The sequence below is a fragment of the Ornithorhynchus anatinus genome, chromosome 2, assembly GCF_004115215.2.
Source record: "Ornithorhynchus anatinus isolate Pmale09 chromosome 2, mOrnAna1.pri.v4, whole genome shotgun sequence".
Classification (NCBI taxonomy): domain Eukaryota; kingdom Metazoa; phylum Chordata; class Mammalia; order Monotremata; family Ornithorhynchidae; genus Ornithorhynchus; species Ornithorhynchus anatinus.
Window position 1 is genome coordinate 15,670,846 of NC_041729.1, and position 15,386 is coordinate 15,686,231.

At 48.3% G+C, this 15,386-nt stretch overlaps 1 protein-coding gene across 10 annotated transcripts in view; it reads left to right on the plus strand.

The window, feature by feature from the left end:
* The first annotated feature begins 272 nt into the window (after nucleotides 1-272).
* The window catches only part of NCOR2 (nuclear receptor corepressor 2), a 415,012-nt gene continuing 399,898 nt past the window's right edge, over nucleotides 273-15,386 (plus strand). For 6 of the 10 annotated variants that reach the window (XM_029056782.2, XM_029056826.2, XM_029056834.2 and 3 more), the window contains exon 1: nucleotides 274-365. The gene's annotated coding sequence lies outside the window, so the exon portion shown is untranslated. Of the gene's footprint in view, nucleotides 366-15,386 lie in introns of all 10 variants that reach the window. The other 4 variants (XM_029056817.2, XM_029056799.2, XM_029056861.2 and 1 more) reach the window with 2 other exon arrangements.

Below are 15,386 nucleotides of genomic sequence, written 5' to 3' on the forward strand. Positions count from 1 at the left end.
GCCGCCGCCACCGCGGGGGAGAGCCTGCGCCCCAGCCCGCAACGACCCCGGCCCCGACCCCGGCCGGCCCTTGCGCAAAGTTGCGGGCCCGCCTGGGCAGCGGAGCCCCGCACAGACGTGTCGGAGCCGCGCCAGCTCCCCGGGGGCCTGGGGGCTCTGGATTTACAAGGCGAGCGGCACCCCGCCGCCGGAGGGGAGGGAGGGAGGAAGGACGGCTGCAGTTTGGGGGAGCCCCTCCCCGCCCCTCCCCGCCCAGGGACCGCCCCCTTTCCCCGCCGCCTCACTTTCCGGATCCCCCCGCTGCCGCCCTCCCCGGGGGCTCGGAGCCCGCTGCCCTCCGGCCGAGCCAGGAGCCGGGAACCCAGGTAAGCGAGCCCCCCTCGACTCTCACTTTCTCTTCCTTCCTTCCTTTCCCTTCGATCTCCCCGAAGGAGGAGGAGGAGGAGGAAGAGGAGGGCGGGCGGGGGGAGATCACGCATCTGCAGAGGGACTTGGTTGGCTTCCAGGGAGCGAACGCCACGGAGCTGGTGGGAAACGCAAGAAACTCCACGGCTGGGAAGAGGAGGAGGAGGAGGAGGGCGATGGGAGGTAGGGAAATCCGTCCGGGGGAAGGCAGGCCTCCCCCCTCCATCGCCGATTTGTTTTTGCAGCGTTTCTAGCCCCCCGACCTTTGACCCCTGCAACCCACCGGTGGGGTGGCCTGGGGGAGCTCGGCTCCCCCATCACGCGGGGCGGGAAATGCAGAAGCGAGGTTTCCCCACGGCTGCACTTGGGGGTCCTGGGGGGAAGCAGTGGAGAAACTTACGGGAACTCCTGTCCGCGGGATGATGATAATAATGATGATATTTGTTAAGAGCTTACTATGTGCCAGGGACTGTTCTAAGCGCTGAGCGGGATGGAAAGCCGTCCTGCCGACAGGCTTGAAGGGGTCCTGGGGGGAGGTCGATCGAATTGATGTGAACCCGTTGTGGGCGGGGACTGTCTCTATTTTTTGCTGAATTGTACTGTGCGAGCGCTTAGTAGAGTGCTCTGCACACAGTAAGCGCCCAATCAATACGATTGAATAAGTGATCGGTATTAGCGGGGGCGGTGTCGAGGGCAGGGGCCTTCCCGCACCAGGGCTGCAGGCAGCGTGCGGGGAGGCGTTTGGTGCCGTTTGGTCCCGCACACCCGCAGAGAGAGGCTTCGCCCGCTCACACTCTCTGGAACTTGTCCAGCCCCGTGTCCTAGAGGCAGAAGCTGGTCATTAACGGCCAGGACAGGACAGGCCTGGCCAGGGAGCCCTCAACCCTAAAGCCTCTTCCCAACCAGGGCCCACCGAAACCTTCCTTGGGCATGAAGTGTGTGTGTGTTTGTGTGTGTGTGTGTGTGTGTGTGTGTGTAAGTAGTTGGGTGCGGGTGCCCCCCCCGGACCCGTCCCCGCACAGGCTGACGCCCCCGAGACCTCCGTCTTCCCCAGCCCCCCGATGCGAGGCTGTTGTTTGGTCCCGGCGCCGGTCCGCCCTGATTCTCTGGAAGGGAGGCGGGGGTCGGTATTTTGCTCGAGGTGGATGATTAGATTGCTGTCTTTCCAAACCCCAAACAGAGCTTTTTTTAAAGAAAAAAACACAAAACCCCAAGGAAACTTGGAAAACGTAGAGCAGGGAAAGTGAGGAGCGCCTTCCACTCCGTCATCCCGCTGCCTGGGGAGGATTTTCTGGCCTTATGGCTTGGCTTCGGGCAAATCGAGTTTGTTTCTTTGAGGGGATTGGTCAGGAACGGGACTTCTAACTGAAAAAAATTTCCCATATATAATGGAGGTTAAATACCTAGTCTCCCACCCCTTTAGAGCGTGAGCCCCGTGCGGGACGGGAACTGTGTCCCATCTGATCGTGCTGTATCTACTCTAGCGTTTCGCCCAGTGCTTGACATATAATAAGGGCATAAGAGTTATCATCTCCATCATGATTATCATCATTATCATTATGAGCTGTGTAGTTTGCTGGTGGCTTGCGTGCCGCCCCCCTTCACTTCTCCAGACAGATGGCAGGTTTAGCCTCCCTGCCCGACCATGGGTATAACGGTTCTTCTGATGACAGTAATTCATGAAGTTGGGCAGCGCTGTCAGTCTCACCGAGGGCATGCAAGGAGGGCATGCAGTGAGCATGCCGAAGGGTTTCGGAAATTGGCAGCGGGGTATATGGAGGCGGCATAGCACAATGTAATGTAGAATAGATCCTTTTATCCTTAATCTCCGCGGTACACTGGGGGCGGGGGATTGGAGGGGAAATCAGGGTACCTGGGAACAGCCGCCTTTCCCGATCCAAACAGAGATGTCTGGATTGAGGGTTTTATTTATTTATTTTTGGAGTGGTTTAGTTTGTGGTGCTGTATGGGTGCTTTATAAATGCTACTTGATGTGTCGAAGTGGGTGTCTTAGTGCAAGTTGTTGCTGTCTGAATATTTATGATCCCGAAGGTCCGAGAGGGAGATTAAAGCGTGGAGAAAGTAGTGAAAGTAAACCCCGGGGGAGGGAGAGCTTTATGAAGTATTTTGTCGGTCCCTTAAGGGGGAGTGGGCTTTTTTTTTTCTTTTTGGTTGGGGGGAAGGAGGGAAGGCATTAAGAATAGTGAATCTGTAGGCTGTGCTGGCTAAGCCCCTCCGATGGTGGCCATCCAGACCCTCCCTTTTCATTCACTCATTCAATCGCATTTATTGAGCGCTTACTTGTGCAAATCACTGTACAAAACGCTTGGAAAGTACAACTCAGCAATAAAGAGAGACAATCCCTGCCCATACCAGGCTTACAGTCTAGAAGAGGGGAGAGTTTAAATAGTGAGATTCATCGTCTGAAAGCAAATACATATAAATGAGCACCCATAGCCTGCTTGTGTATATCCAGGGAGAGTAGGTGTCAAAATTTTTTTGGGGTGGGGGAGGGGAAGAGGGGACTATAGTGTCTGTGCTGATTTATTTGTAAATTATTTTGTCTGGATCCCTCTCTAGATTGTAAACTCCTGGAGTTGGGGATCATGTTTTTAACTTATTTGTCCCAGCACTTAGTGCAACGCTCAGCACCCAGGTGCTTAATACTATTGATTTTATTATTTTTTTCCCTTTCCCCTCTGCTTCCTCTGTCCCATAATGTCTGGACTCCCTGAAGTAACTTTGTCCCTTGTTAAACTGGTGCAATTGATGATGGGTGCGACTATTTTTTGAGTTGATGAAGCACCTATGTTTCTAATGAATGGTGTGCGCTTCTCTCTTCCCAATCTCAATCAATCAGTGGTATTTATTGAGTGCTTACTGTGTGCGGAGCACTGTACTAAGCATTTGGTAGAGTATGGTATAACAGTATAACAGAGTTGGTAGACATTCCTTGCCACGACAAGCTTACAGGCTATAGGGAACTTTCGATGTAATTCTTGAGCAGCCCCATGTGAATGAGGTATGAATGGTCAGATTTGAGTGAGGGAAATTGAAGTGAGGGTAGGATGAAGTGATTCACTAACCAGGTCAGGGGTGGAGCAGGGCCTCAAAACACCAATTTCTTAAATTAACAGCCCTTTCTCTTCAGTGACTGCAGCTTCACCTTACTTAATCCTATATCTATACCTGTATCCAAGAGTACCTGCCCTCCCTACTTTTTGGACCATGAGCCCCTCGTGGGAGAGGACTATCAGATTTTGTCTTGCAACTTAACCAGTGCTTAGCACTGTACTTTGGTAGATAGTAAGTGCTAATTAAATATGGCAGTAGTAATAATAACAGTTATTATCATCCTATAATGTAATGAAAGTGGGCAGGGGTCATTCATTCTTGTCATTTAACAGACAGAAGAATTGAGGCCCAGAGATGTATTGCTCACAGCAAGTGAGAAATGGAATCAGGATTAAAACTTGGCTCCGAACCCTGACCTCACTGTGTTGTCTGAGAGTCTGGAGTGCTGTGGTTCAACCTCCCTGTTGCCCGGGGTGTTATTGTTTTTTCCCCCAGTACTCTCTATCCCCGCCCCTCCCTGGCCTCTTAAGATCTAGTATCTGATTGGCAATCTCATGGTCTCGGTGTTGGTCCGTATGGCTTCTAGCACTCTTGGTTCCAATTGTGAGGTTAGGAGGGTGCGTGAGAGAAGAGGTGCAGGAGAGGCAGGGAGTGAGAATCTGGTCAGTCATTTTGGGAAGGGACTTGCACATCCAAGGGATATGCTGTATCCTTGATGGAGAGACCCTGGGTGTTGAGCTCTCCCATTTAGCTATTTAAGTACTGATGATCGATATTATTGATAAATCCATATAAATGCTAATGTGGCTGTCATGCTGCAGGTAATAGATGGCACCCTCTTAGCCTGCTGAACTCTACATTTTCCTTGCATAGGTTTGATATGCGGGGAGGATTTATTTTGTGTAATCCATTCTTTTCACTCAGTTAATAATAATAATACTTCCAACTAAAGGTTTCAGAGAGCCGGACAAACATTAATTAACCCTTACAAAAGCCCTGTGAGGGAGAGCACTGGTTTTGTTCTCCTTTCCTCATCGGTGGAACTGAGGTGAGAACTTAGAACAGCTTCTCCTCCAAGGCTGTCTTTGGAGCTTTTAGGATAATTTGGAACTGGACTGAGTGTTCCCGACTGACTAGTGGCTTAGTGTTAACCTTCCTTTCTCCTTGGTTGGGCTCTTTTTTTTTTTTCTTTCCATAAGAGCATGTGCTGCAGACGTTTTGGGGGGGTGGATTTGTGTATTCCCAAATGAGGAAAAGGCCAGAGGGCCAAGAAGAAGGGAGAGAGAGAGGGTTGAGTGGGTTAAATCCAATCTTTCTGGATTGAATCTTCTTGACTGAATGATTTAGTAGGAGAGGGGAAACTGGGACACTGAGCTGTTACCCAGCAGGTTTGTGGGGGAGCCAGAGACACAACTGAAGCCTTTTGACTCCCAGGTCCTGGCTGGCACAAGTCCTTCTGTTCCTGGAGGAGGATCCAGAGATAAAATTAGAACCATTTTCAAGGAGACCAGTTTTTTTTGTGGACACAGTTGGTTAGCAATCCCTTTCTGATTACACTCTGAGAAGCAGCATGGTGGACAGATCACAAAGCTGGGAGTCAGGGGACCTGAGTTCTAATTCTGCTCTGCCCCTTGCCTGCTGTGTGATCTTAGGTCACTTTACTTTGCCTCAGTTTTCTCAACTATAAAATGAGGATTAAATACATAGTCTCCCTCCATCTTAGACTGGAAGCCCCATGTGGGATAGGGACTGCACTTGATCTGCTTGTATTATATTTACCCCAGCACTTTGCACAGTGCTTGGCACACCACAAACAGTTAAGGAATTCCCTAAATGTTCTTGAGGGTTTTTGGTTTTTTTTTTGACATTTGCATGGTGCCTAAAAGGAAGTGCTGTAAATAAGGACTTTAATGGCAATATTCCCAGGTGCACATAAGAATACAACTTCCAAGACCAGGATCATTTTGGGGAAACAAAAGGTTCATTCATTCAATAGTATTTATTGAGCGCTTACTATGTGCAGAGCACTGTACTAAGCGCTTGGGATGAACAAGTCGGCAACAGATAGAGACAGTCCCTGCCATTTGACGGGCTTACAGTCTAATCGGGGGAGACGGACAGACAAGAACAATGGCACTAAACAGCGTCAAGGGGAAGAACATCTCGTAAAAACAATGGCAACTAAATAGAATCAAGGCGATGTACAATTCATTAACAAAATAAATAGGGTAACGAAAATATATACAGTTGAGCGGACGGATACAGAAAAGGTTGGGCTGAGCAGCAGTAATGAGAAATGTCTCTTGCCTCTAGGATGGACTGGTGGTTTTTGGTTAATTACTCTTGCATCCATGTACCCATCATTCCATTTTTTTTTCGTTGTGGGCAGGGAATGTGTCTACCAACTCTGTTGTCTCGTAATCTCCCAAATACTTAGTACAGTGCTCTGCACACAGTAACTGCTCCGTAAATGCTACTGTAGTTGCTGTTCTTCATCCTAGACCCAATTTATATTGTATCTGTCTTCCCTTGCTAGATTGTAAGCTACTTGAAGGCAGGGATCATGACTTCTAACTCTATTGCACTCTGTTCAGTACTTAGTACAGTGCTGTGCACACAGAAGTTGCCCAGATAATTGATCAGTATTATTTATTGAAATCTTACTGTGTGCAGAACAATAAACTAAGTGCTTGAGAGAGTACAGTTAATGCTCAGTAGATACTGTTGATTGATTTTTGGCATGTTCAGGCGAAGTGCACCAGCCAGTTCCTGGATCAAGAGTAAGTGGCCTTTCGCTGTGTATGGTGAGATAGGGTAAGAGGGAATGGGCCGAAATGATGTAGGATGTAAATGAGGCATTAAGAAGAACAAGATGATGGTTCTACAAGTTAAGAAGTCTCTTTCTCCAGAAGTTTTGGGTTTTTTAATTTTTAAAAGAAAAGAAGAGACCAATATCGCCAAGATCCGCCCTTTCCTCTCCACCCAAATGGCTACCTTACTATTACGGGCTCTCGTTATATCCCGGCTAGACTACTGTGTCAGCCTTCTCTCTGACCCCCTTCCTCCTCTCTCGCCCCGCTCCGGTCTATTCTTCACTCCGCTGCCCGGCTCATCTTCCTGCAGAAACGATCTGGGCATGTCACTCCCCTTCTTAAACAACTCCAGTGGTTGCCTATCGACCTCCGCTCCAAACAAAAACTCCTCACTCTAGGCTTCAAGGCTCTCCATCACCTTGCCCCTTCCTACCTCTCCTCCCTTCTCTCTTTCTACCGCCCACCCCGCACGCTCCGCTCCTCTGCCGCCCACCTCCTCGCCGTCCCTCGGTCTCGCCTATCCCGCCGTCGACCCCTGGGTCACGTCCTCCCGCGGTCCTGGAACGCCCTCCCTCCTCACCTCCGCCAAACTGATTCTCTTTCCCTCTTCAAAACCTTACTTAAAAATCACCTCCTCCAAGAGGCGTTCCCAGACTGAGCTCCTCTTCCCCCTCTACTCCCTCTGCCATCCCCCCTTTACCTCTCCGCAGCTAAAGCCTCATTTTCCCCTTTTCCCTCTGCTCCTCCACCTCTCCCTTCCCATCCCCACAGCACTGTACTCGTCCGCCCAACTGTATATATTTGCGTTACCCTATTTATTTTGTTAATGAATTGTACATCGCCTTGATTCTATTTAGTTGCCATTGTTTTTACGAGATGTTCTTCCCCTTGACGCTGTTTAGTGCCATCGTTCTTGTCTGTCCGTCTCCCCCGATTAGACTGTAAGCCCGTCAAATGGCAGGGACTGTCTCTATCTGTTGCCGACTTGTTCATCCCAAGCGCTTAGTACAGTGCTCTGCACATAGTAAGCGCTCAATAAATACTATTGAATGAATGAATGAATGAATGACCACAGTCATGTGGGAGTGGTTTGAGTGCAGTCCTAACTGGAGGCAAGGAAATGACCTTTCAAGGTTTCTCTCAGGCCTAGGATTCAATTAAGATTCAGTTAATGCGGTATCCAATTTGAAATGTAGCTCTGAGAAACTCCTTCAATTTTGAATCAGAGTGGACTGGAGAAGGGCAAAGGTGCGAGACCTACACCAGAACAGACACTTCCGTGCTTCATTTTTCCATCTTTCCAAATGGCTCTCCCTCGCTTCAGCCACCGAAGGTGTTTTGACCTCTAGGAAAGGCTGACCACCCCGGCCCCCACTGGCATTTATGTTAATTTCTCTTTCTTATTAATAACTGTGATATTTGTTAAGTGCTTACTACGTGTGCCGAACACTGTACCAAATGATTGCGTAGATACAAGATAATCAAGTCCCACATGGGGCTCACAGTCTAAGTAGGAGGGAGACAAGGTTTTGAATCTCCTGTAAGCTTGTTATGGGCAGACATTGTGTCTGCTAATTCTGTTGTAGTCTTCCAAGTGCTTAGTACTGGGCTAAGCACATAGAAAAATGCTCAATAAATATCATTGATTTTTTTGAAGATGAGGGGCTTGAGGCACAGAGAAGTTAAGTGACTTGCCTATGATCACCCAGCAGACAGGTAGCGGAGCAGGGATTAGAGCCCAGGTCCTCTGACTCCCAGACCCGTGCTTTTTCGACTAGGCCACGTTGCTTCTCTTCCTTTAAGCGCCCTTGCCATTTTGCTCTCTACCAGACCCAAGGCATCATGATTAATAGCTGTTGCCATCTCCCCACCCCCACCTCCCCCACACACTTTCTTTCTCCATTTTAACAGTTTAGCCCCGAAGGCTGTCTGTAGACTGCCCAGTCCAGCCCTTCTCTCCTGGGTTTGCCTGACCTCTCTGTGCCGGTTTCTGTTTTGCTGATTTTTGTATGAGATCGTTTTCCCGAGTCAGATTTTCCGATAATGTTTTTCCCCAAAATTCTTTCCTTCGATTTAGTGACCTCAGATCAAATTTATTCTTCTCTGTTGGGTGTGTGTGCATGTGTGCTTTTTTTTCTTCCCTGGGCCCTCCAAGGCTGTCAAGACCTCTCCTCTCCTCCCTTCCCTGAATGGATTTCCCTTACCCAAGTCGAAACCTTTTAGTCCTGTGGTCTCAAGCTCCTCTCTCTCTTGGAAAGTCAAGCATGGGAAGTTTGTTGGCTCTTAGATTTTTCCCCCCTCTTCCCTCCTCCCCCGACTCTGTTTACCTTTCTCCCCACCCCCCGCCTTCCCCCCAACCTTTTCCAGGGACAGGAACAATTTTATTTTAACCTGTGCCTTATCAGCTTTGTTGCTAGTGGTAGTTCCTCCCTACTAGAGGTCACTTGCTCTGTTTACTGTCATGAACCCAAAGGGGGAAATAACCTTCAGACTTTTCCTGTGGCAGGTGGAAAGCTAGATAACCTGCAGTCTCGTCCCATTAGACTTAAAGCTTGTATGCTTTCATAGAGGTTATTTCCCCCTTTGGGCCCTTCTAGGGGTCAGTATTTCAACTTGTTCATGTGAGAAGACAGAGGACAAAATAGATTTATGTGGCTGCCCTTAATAATAATAGTAGTGATACTGGTGTTTGATAAGCACTTCCTGTGTAGAAACAATAATACAATCAGATCTGACACAGACCCTGTCCCACATGGGGCACCCATCTAAGGGACAGGGAGAGCAGAAATTGAATCCCCATTCTACAGATGAGGCAAGTGAGCAGCAGAGAATGTCTTTTGTATTTATTGTATGTGTACTGTTGTCAAGTGTGCTGTACTAAGTGCTTGGGAGAGTTACGAAAATGATTAGTAGACGTGTTCCCTGCCCATAAGGAGCTTACAGTCTAGGGGGAACTAAGTGATTGCCCAAGTCGCATAGTGGGCAAATGGTGGAGCTGGAATTAGAACCCAGGTCTCCTGAGTCCCAGCTCTGTGTTGTTTCCCTTGGCCATGCCACTCCTGGTATGAGCCTTCTTGCTGTGGAGATAATGCTGGTATAATGTTGACTTGAAGTGCCAGTTTGCATGGTTCTGAAATGCTAAGAGATCTTCCAATATAAACTGGTTGGAAATTGGGAAGTGTTATATTAACCTAGTTGACACTTACTCTGGCTTGTTGCTCTGTCCCTTTGGCACTCATTGTTTTGGTTGTTGGGCTGTGAGTGTTTTGAGAAACAAACATGTACAAGGTTTCATTTCCCTGAGGGAGAGAAAAATCAGGTTTCTCTCTCATGTAGAGGCTGGTGACCATTTTGCCTTTATCTTGCCATCTGACTTAATGGCATTTTAAAAAAGATGTATATGGTTAAATCCAGTATGTGTGCTCTGATGGAAAATGACTATTACTGAACAATTTTGTCTCCAAGAATGAAATTTAGCCTCTGAGCTTACATTCTTCTGCTTTAGTTCAATGATGTTGTCAGTGGGTCCTCACTCTGTTCTATACTGGTTTTGGTGATTTTAGCCATGTCCAAAGGTAGAAGGGTTGATTTCTGTGTGGCCTGAGTCCCAAGAGCTTAACATGGAACGATCCATCTTCTCTGCCCCTATATGGGGGCTTGAACCTCAGGGTCCTCCACACAAGGGCACTAGGCTATAGATGGGTCCACTGAGAGGAGGTCAGTGAGGGGGGCCAGGTCACATGGCAGGAAGGTCAGAGAAATTACGTTGCCCTCTATATTGTAAACTCGTATGGGCAGGGAACGTGCTTACCAACTCTTGCTATATTCTCCCAAGTGCTTAGTACAGTACCTTGCACACAGTAAGCATTCAATAAATATCTGTGATTGAGAAGGCAGCACGTGGGAGGTCAGTCACTTGGTTCAAATCCTGGCTGGCTTGGGGTGGGGAGGGATGTGGCATGCCCGCCTGGAAAAAACATCTGGAGGGCTACAGATGGGCCCCTTTCAGCTCAGTGAACAGGAATCCAAGATGGTCCCCTGGGGAGGACGTGGAGAAGTGCTTTTGGATGTTAACTTTTAATAAGGCTTTGGAGGCAGTGGAGATAAAGTGAACGGTTTCATGGATTGCAGGGAGGAGCCAGGTCTGAAACATGTGGTCTTCTGTCTTGTTAAATCCCACATTATCTGTAATTTTGCAAAATATTTGCCCGCAAGCAACCCCTCCCAAACTTTCAGAAAGCCGGGGCGGACCCTTGGCAGGGTTTTGTCAGAGCATTTTAATTGTTAAATTAGTGGCCCTGTCAGAACATTGCTAAGTGTGCATTTCCCAAGCGGCAGCCAGTCACTCGGGGGCCCTCCCTCTGCCTCTCTGAACTGCCCTGGCTGCCCTGTAAAGTTTGACTTTGTATTGTATTCCCATCTCCAACTGACTCCGATGAGTCACTGGAGGGGGAGGAGTGGTGGAAAAAAACACAATCCTGAACAGTATCGCTGCAGCACCCTTAGTGATGGGTGCTTCTGCTTATGTTTTGGGATTGCCCCTCTTGGGGAAACTGAGGTTATATGGTTGGGGTTTGCCGTTGGACTTACTGATGTCTAGGAAGAGCCCGACTGTTTGACCTTTAAGCTTCAAACCTCTGTAGGGTAGGAGAGGGTGGGTGGGTGGGGGGCAGTGTGTGTTTGTGAATTCTCAGCAAAAGAGGATCCATGTCAAGTCTCAGCTTTATTTCCAAGTCACTAGTGCTCTGTATAGTTTTGTTTTGATTCCGCAATATATTAAGCCATATCCAGAGGCAAAAGGAACTCACAGCTGTCAAGCGCACATTCCTGGGTACCTTTTTGGTTCTTGGGGAAAGTGTGTGTGTGTGTATGTGAGAGAGAGAGAGAGAAAGAGAGAGAGAGAGAGAGAGAGAGAGAGAGAAAAGGAAGAGATTTTTGAAGGTGGTCATAGCTTACTTCCTCTGACAAGCTAGAGCTGTGTGAGCTGGCGCAGTAAGTCTTGTGCTGAGATTCGTTCTTTCATCTTGGGAGGATTTACCACCCTGGGAACAAGCCTTGCTTGCCTCAAATAACCTCTGCGGTTATTCAGTCAATCGATAGTATTTAGTGAGTGCCTGCTCTGTGCACTAAGCACTTGGGAGGGAGTAAGATGGAGTTAGTAGACATGATGATCCCTGCCCTTGAGGAGCTGATAGTCTAACAGAGAAGCTTCTAGGCAAGCAGTATAGGGTGACATGAATTCTGGGCCCCGGTAATTCCTCTGAGCCCTGGCCTGCCTGGCTGTAGCCCACTGGGGCCAGGTGGCCTCAGCCTTGTGGCTGAAGTCTCCCCCTGGAGACCGCAGCCCACTGGAGTCTGACCCTGGAGGGAGGCCGCGGGTCACCCGAGTCAGTCGAGAGGCCAAGCCAGGACTCCTTGCCCCCGACAGCTTGGGGCCTGCCGTGGGGACCCGAAGAAACCTGTGAGGGCGGTGGAGAGCTTCGACCTGCCTCCCCCAGGGTTGCGCGTTGCAGTCACTGCCCACTCTGTGCATTACTCATCCCGAGCAAATAAGAACATTTATTTTTGTTTCTGCACAGGTCTGAAAGGGAGGGAGGGAGGGAGATTCTGGGTAGTGAAAGCACACGAGCTTCCGAGGCACCTGGTGTTTCAGCAATTAAAACTTCCCCTGTGTGGAGAGTGGAAGAGGTGGTGAGGGCCTAGCCTCGTGCTTTTTGAGAGGGTGGGGAGTGGAGAGGGGAAGAGAGAGCAGCCAGGGCTGTGGCCCCGAGCAGCTGGACTCTTTTCTTCTCTGGTACTGATTCTGTGGTCTGATTTATATTTTTCCTTCCCCTTCTGATTTTGCTGCTTCAGAGCACTCCCCCAAGGTAGGTGGGGCGGTGTCCCGTTGGAGGCCACTGAACTTGCAGGAGAAAAGTCACTTTGGCTCTTTGTGCTTCCAGCGAGGAAAAAAGATGCAGGAAACCAGATTCCTCCCTCAGAGAGAGCGCGTTCCAGGTTCCCCTGTGTTTGATGAATTCTTCTCCCCGCTCTGTTGCTGTTCTAATAATAACATTGCCACTTGGTCCTTTTAAGCTTCAAAGCACTTTCTCGACATCAGATAATTAATCCTTCCAGCTCCCCATGAGGTGCACACCCTCACCTCTCCACAGAGGAGGAGCAGGGACTCAGTGAGTCACTGGGGGCCTCAGGCTGGGGGTGCCTAGACACCCCAGCTCCCGTTATGCATTATAAATGGTACTACCTTGGAAGTCTAATAATCATATAATAATAATTGTACCTTTTGGAAAATGCTTATTAAGTGGCAAGTACTGTATTAAACTCTGGGGAAGATAGAGGGTGATCAGATCAGACAGTCCCTGTCCCACATGAGGCTCACAGTCTTATTAGGAGGGAGAACAATATTAATCATTGGTATTTACTGAGCACTTACTGTGTGTAGAGCACTGTACTGAGCACTTGGACAGTACAATATAGCAGTATAACAGACACATTCCCTGCCCCCGAAGAGCCTACAGTCAAGAGGGGGAGACAGACATTAATATAAAAAAAAATATTACGGATATGTACATAAGTGCTGTGGAGCTGGGAAGGGGAATGAATGAAAGGAGCTCGTCAGGGCTCAGAGTAGCAGAAGGATGTGGAAGAAAATGTTTTGTTGTTTCATTGCTCTTGATGTGTCTGTTCTCTAGTCTTCTTAGAGAAGCAGCGTGACTCAGTGGAAAGAGCCCAGGCTTGGGAGTCAGAGGTCATGGGTTCCAATCCCAGCTCCGCCACTTATCAGCTGTGTGACTTTGGGCAAGTCACTTGACTTCTCTATGCCTCAGTTCCCTCATCTGTAAAATGGGGATCAAGACTGTGAGGCTCATGTGGGACAACATGATTACCTTGTATCCTCCCCAGTGCTTAGAACAGTGCTTGGCACATAGTAAGTGCTTAAATACCATTATTTTTATTAGTCCTCTCCCCCACCTTTATTCATGGATTGTAAGCCCCTATAGGAGCAGGGTTTGTGCCTAATTTCCACCTGTTTACTCTTTTTTAGTTCTTAGTATAGTGCTCTGCATGCAGTAAGTGCTTTATAAATACTATCACTACTACTAAGAATAGTAGTGAATCCCCAATTTACAGATAAGGAAACAGAGGCACAGACAAATTAAATGACTTCCCCAACCTCACACAGCAGGCAAGCAGCAGAGCAGGAATTAAGAGCATGGGCCTCGGAGTCAGAAGCACCTGGGTTCTAATCCCAGCTCCTCCACTTGTCTGCTTTGTGACCTTGGATAAGTCACTTCACTTCTCTGTGCCTCAGTTTCCTCATCTGTAAAATGGGAATTGTGAGTCCCATGTGGGACATAGACTCCATCCAACCTAATTAGCTTGTATCTACCCTAGCCTTAGTACAGTGCCTGACACATAGTAAATGCGTAACAAATATTGTTAAAAAATTAAAAAAAAAAGGTCCTGATTCTCAGGCCCACTGTCTTCCCACGAGGCCACACTGCTTCTAGACTGCATTTATTTTTCCCAAGTGCCTTCCCCTCTTATAACGATGCGGGTGGCCTCATTGACCCTGGGTGGACTCATTGTGCAGGGGAGCTGGAGTCACCTGCTGCTTTCAAAGCATCAAGAGGGCCCCTCTCAGACTAATGAAGTGTTGGCATGGGCTCTGCATAGTCCCGCAGCCAACTCTTTGGGTCCCTTGTACACTGGGAAGGCTGGTGAGATTTTGTTTTTCAGAAGGATTTAGGTTTTATAAGTAGGATAAAATGTTGAGGGAAATCTGGTAGGAGGCAGTGAGTAACCTAAAACATATTTTCTGAGCTATTGCTAAATGGTGGGACTCCTGTGTTGACAGTGAGGTGCTTTTCAGTCAGTCAGTGGTATTTATTGAGCACTTACTGTGGGCAGACCACTGTATTAAGTGTGTGGGAAAGTACAATACAGCAGAGTTGGTAGATGATATCCCTGCCCACAAGGATCTTACAGTCTACAGCAGGAGACAGACATTAAAATAAATTAGGGATAGTAATAATAATAATGATGGTATTTGTTAAGCGCTTAACTTGTACCAGACACTGTGCTGAGCCCTGAAGTGGATTCAAGCACATCAGGTTGGACACAGTCCCTGTCCCATGTAGAGTATCAGAATATTTACAAAAGCACTGTGGGTCTGGTGCGAGTTTTATGCCTGAGGAGTTTTCTGCTGTTTATCCTTATGCTGAGCTAGAGCAAACAAGACAACCACAACAAGAACAGTGACAGGACTATTACTGTTCTGTTGCGGTGGCCATGGTAACTTGGTTGGTTACAACCAACCCACCTAATTAGCCTCACAAAGAGTGGCCCAAGGGGGCCAAGTCCACTCAGTAGCTCTGACCTTCTTCCCTTCCTTAGGTGGGCAGCCCCAGACCGTCCAGACTGGAGTGGACTGGTTTGGTTTGGGCATCGCTTTGGGCAGGGGGGACCCTGCCTGCAAATCCAGGAGCCTTGTATGCTGGGTGGCTTTTGGCAGCATTTGCCAATAATGGCTCAGTTGTCTGCTCAGGTCTCTTTGAGACATTAAGGTGGCCACCCAACTGCTCTCTAGCTGTGCCCAAAGTCTCTTCCCCTCCCTCAGACCCCCCCAAACCTGTACTGGCCAGGGAATAGACCCACTGAAACTAATATCTTGGTTCTTGTATAGCACTCTTATTCTCAACCCACTCTTATATTCATTCAGTCATATTTATTGAGCACTTACTGTTATGGAGAGCACTGTACTAAGCGCTTGGGAGAGTACAATATAACTAAACGGACACATTACTTATCTTATGAGAGGTGGGTATGAAGCAGCATGGCCTAGTGGATAGAGCACGGGTCTGGGAGTCAGAAGGATCTGGCTTCTAATGCCAGCTCCACTACTTATCTGCTTTGTGACCTTGGGTAAGTCACTTCACTTCTGTGCCTCAGTTACTTCATCTGAAAATGGGAATTAATAATGTTAATAATGTTGGTATTAAGCGCTTACTATGTGCCGAGCACTATTCTAAGCGCTGGGGGAGATACAGGGTAATCAGGTTGTCCCATGTGAGGCTCACAGTTAATCCCCAT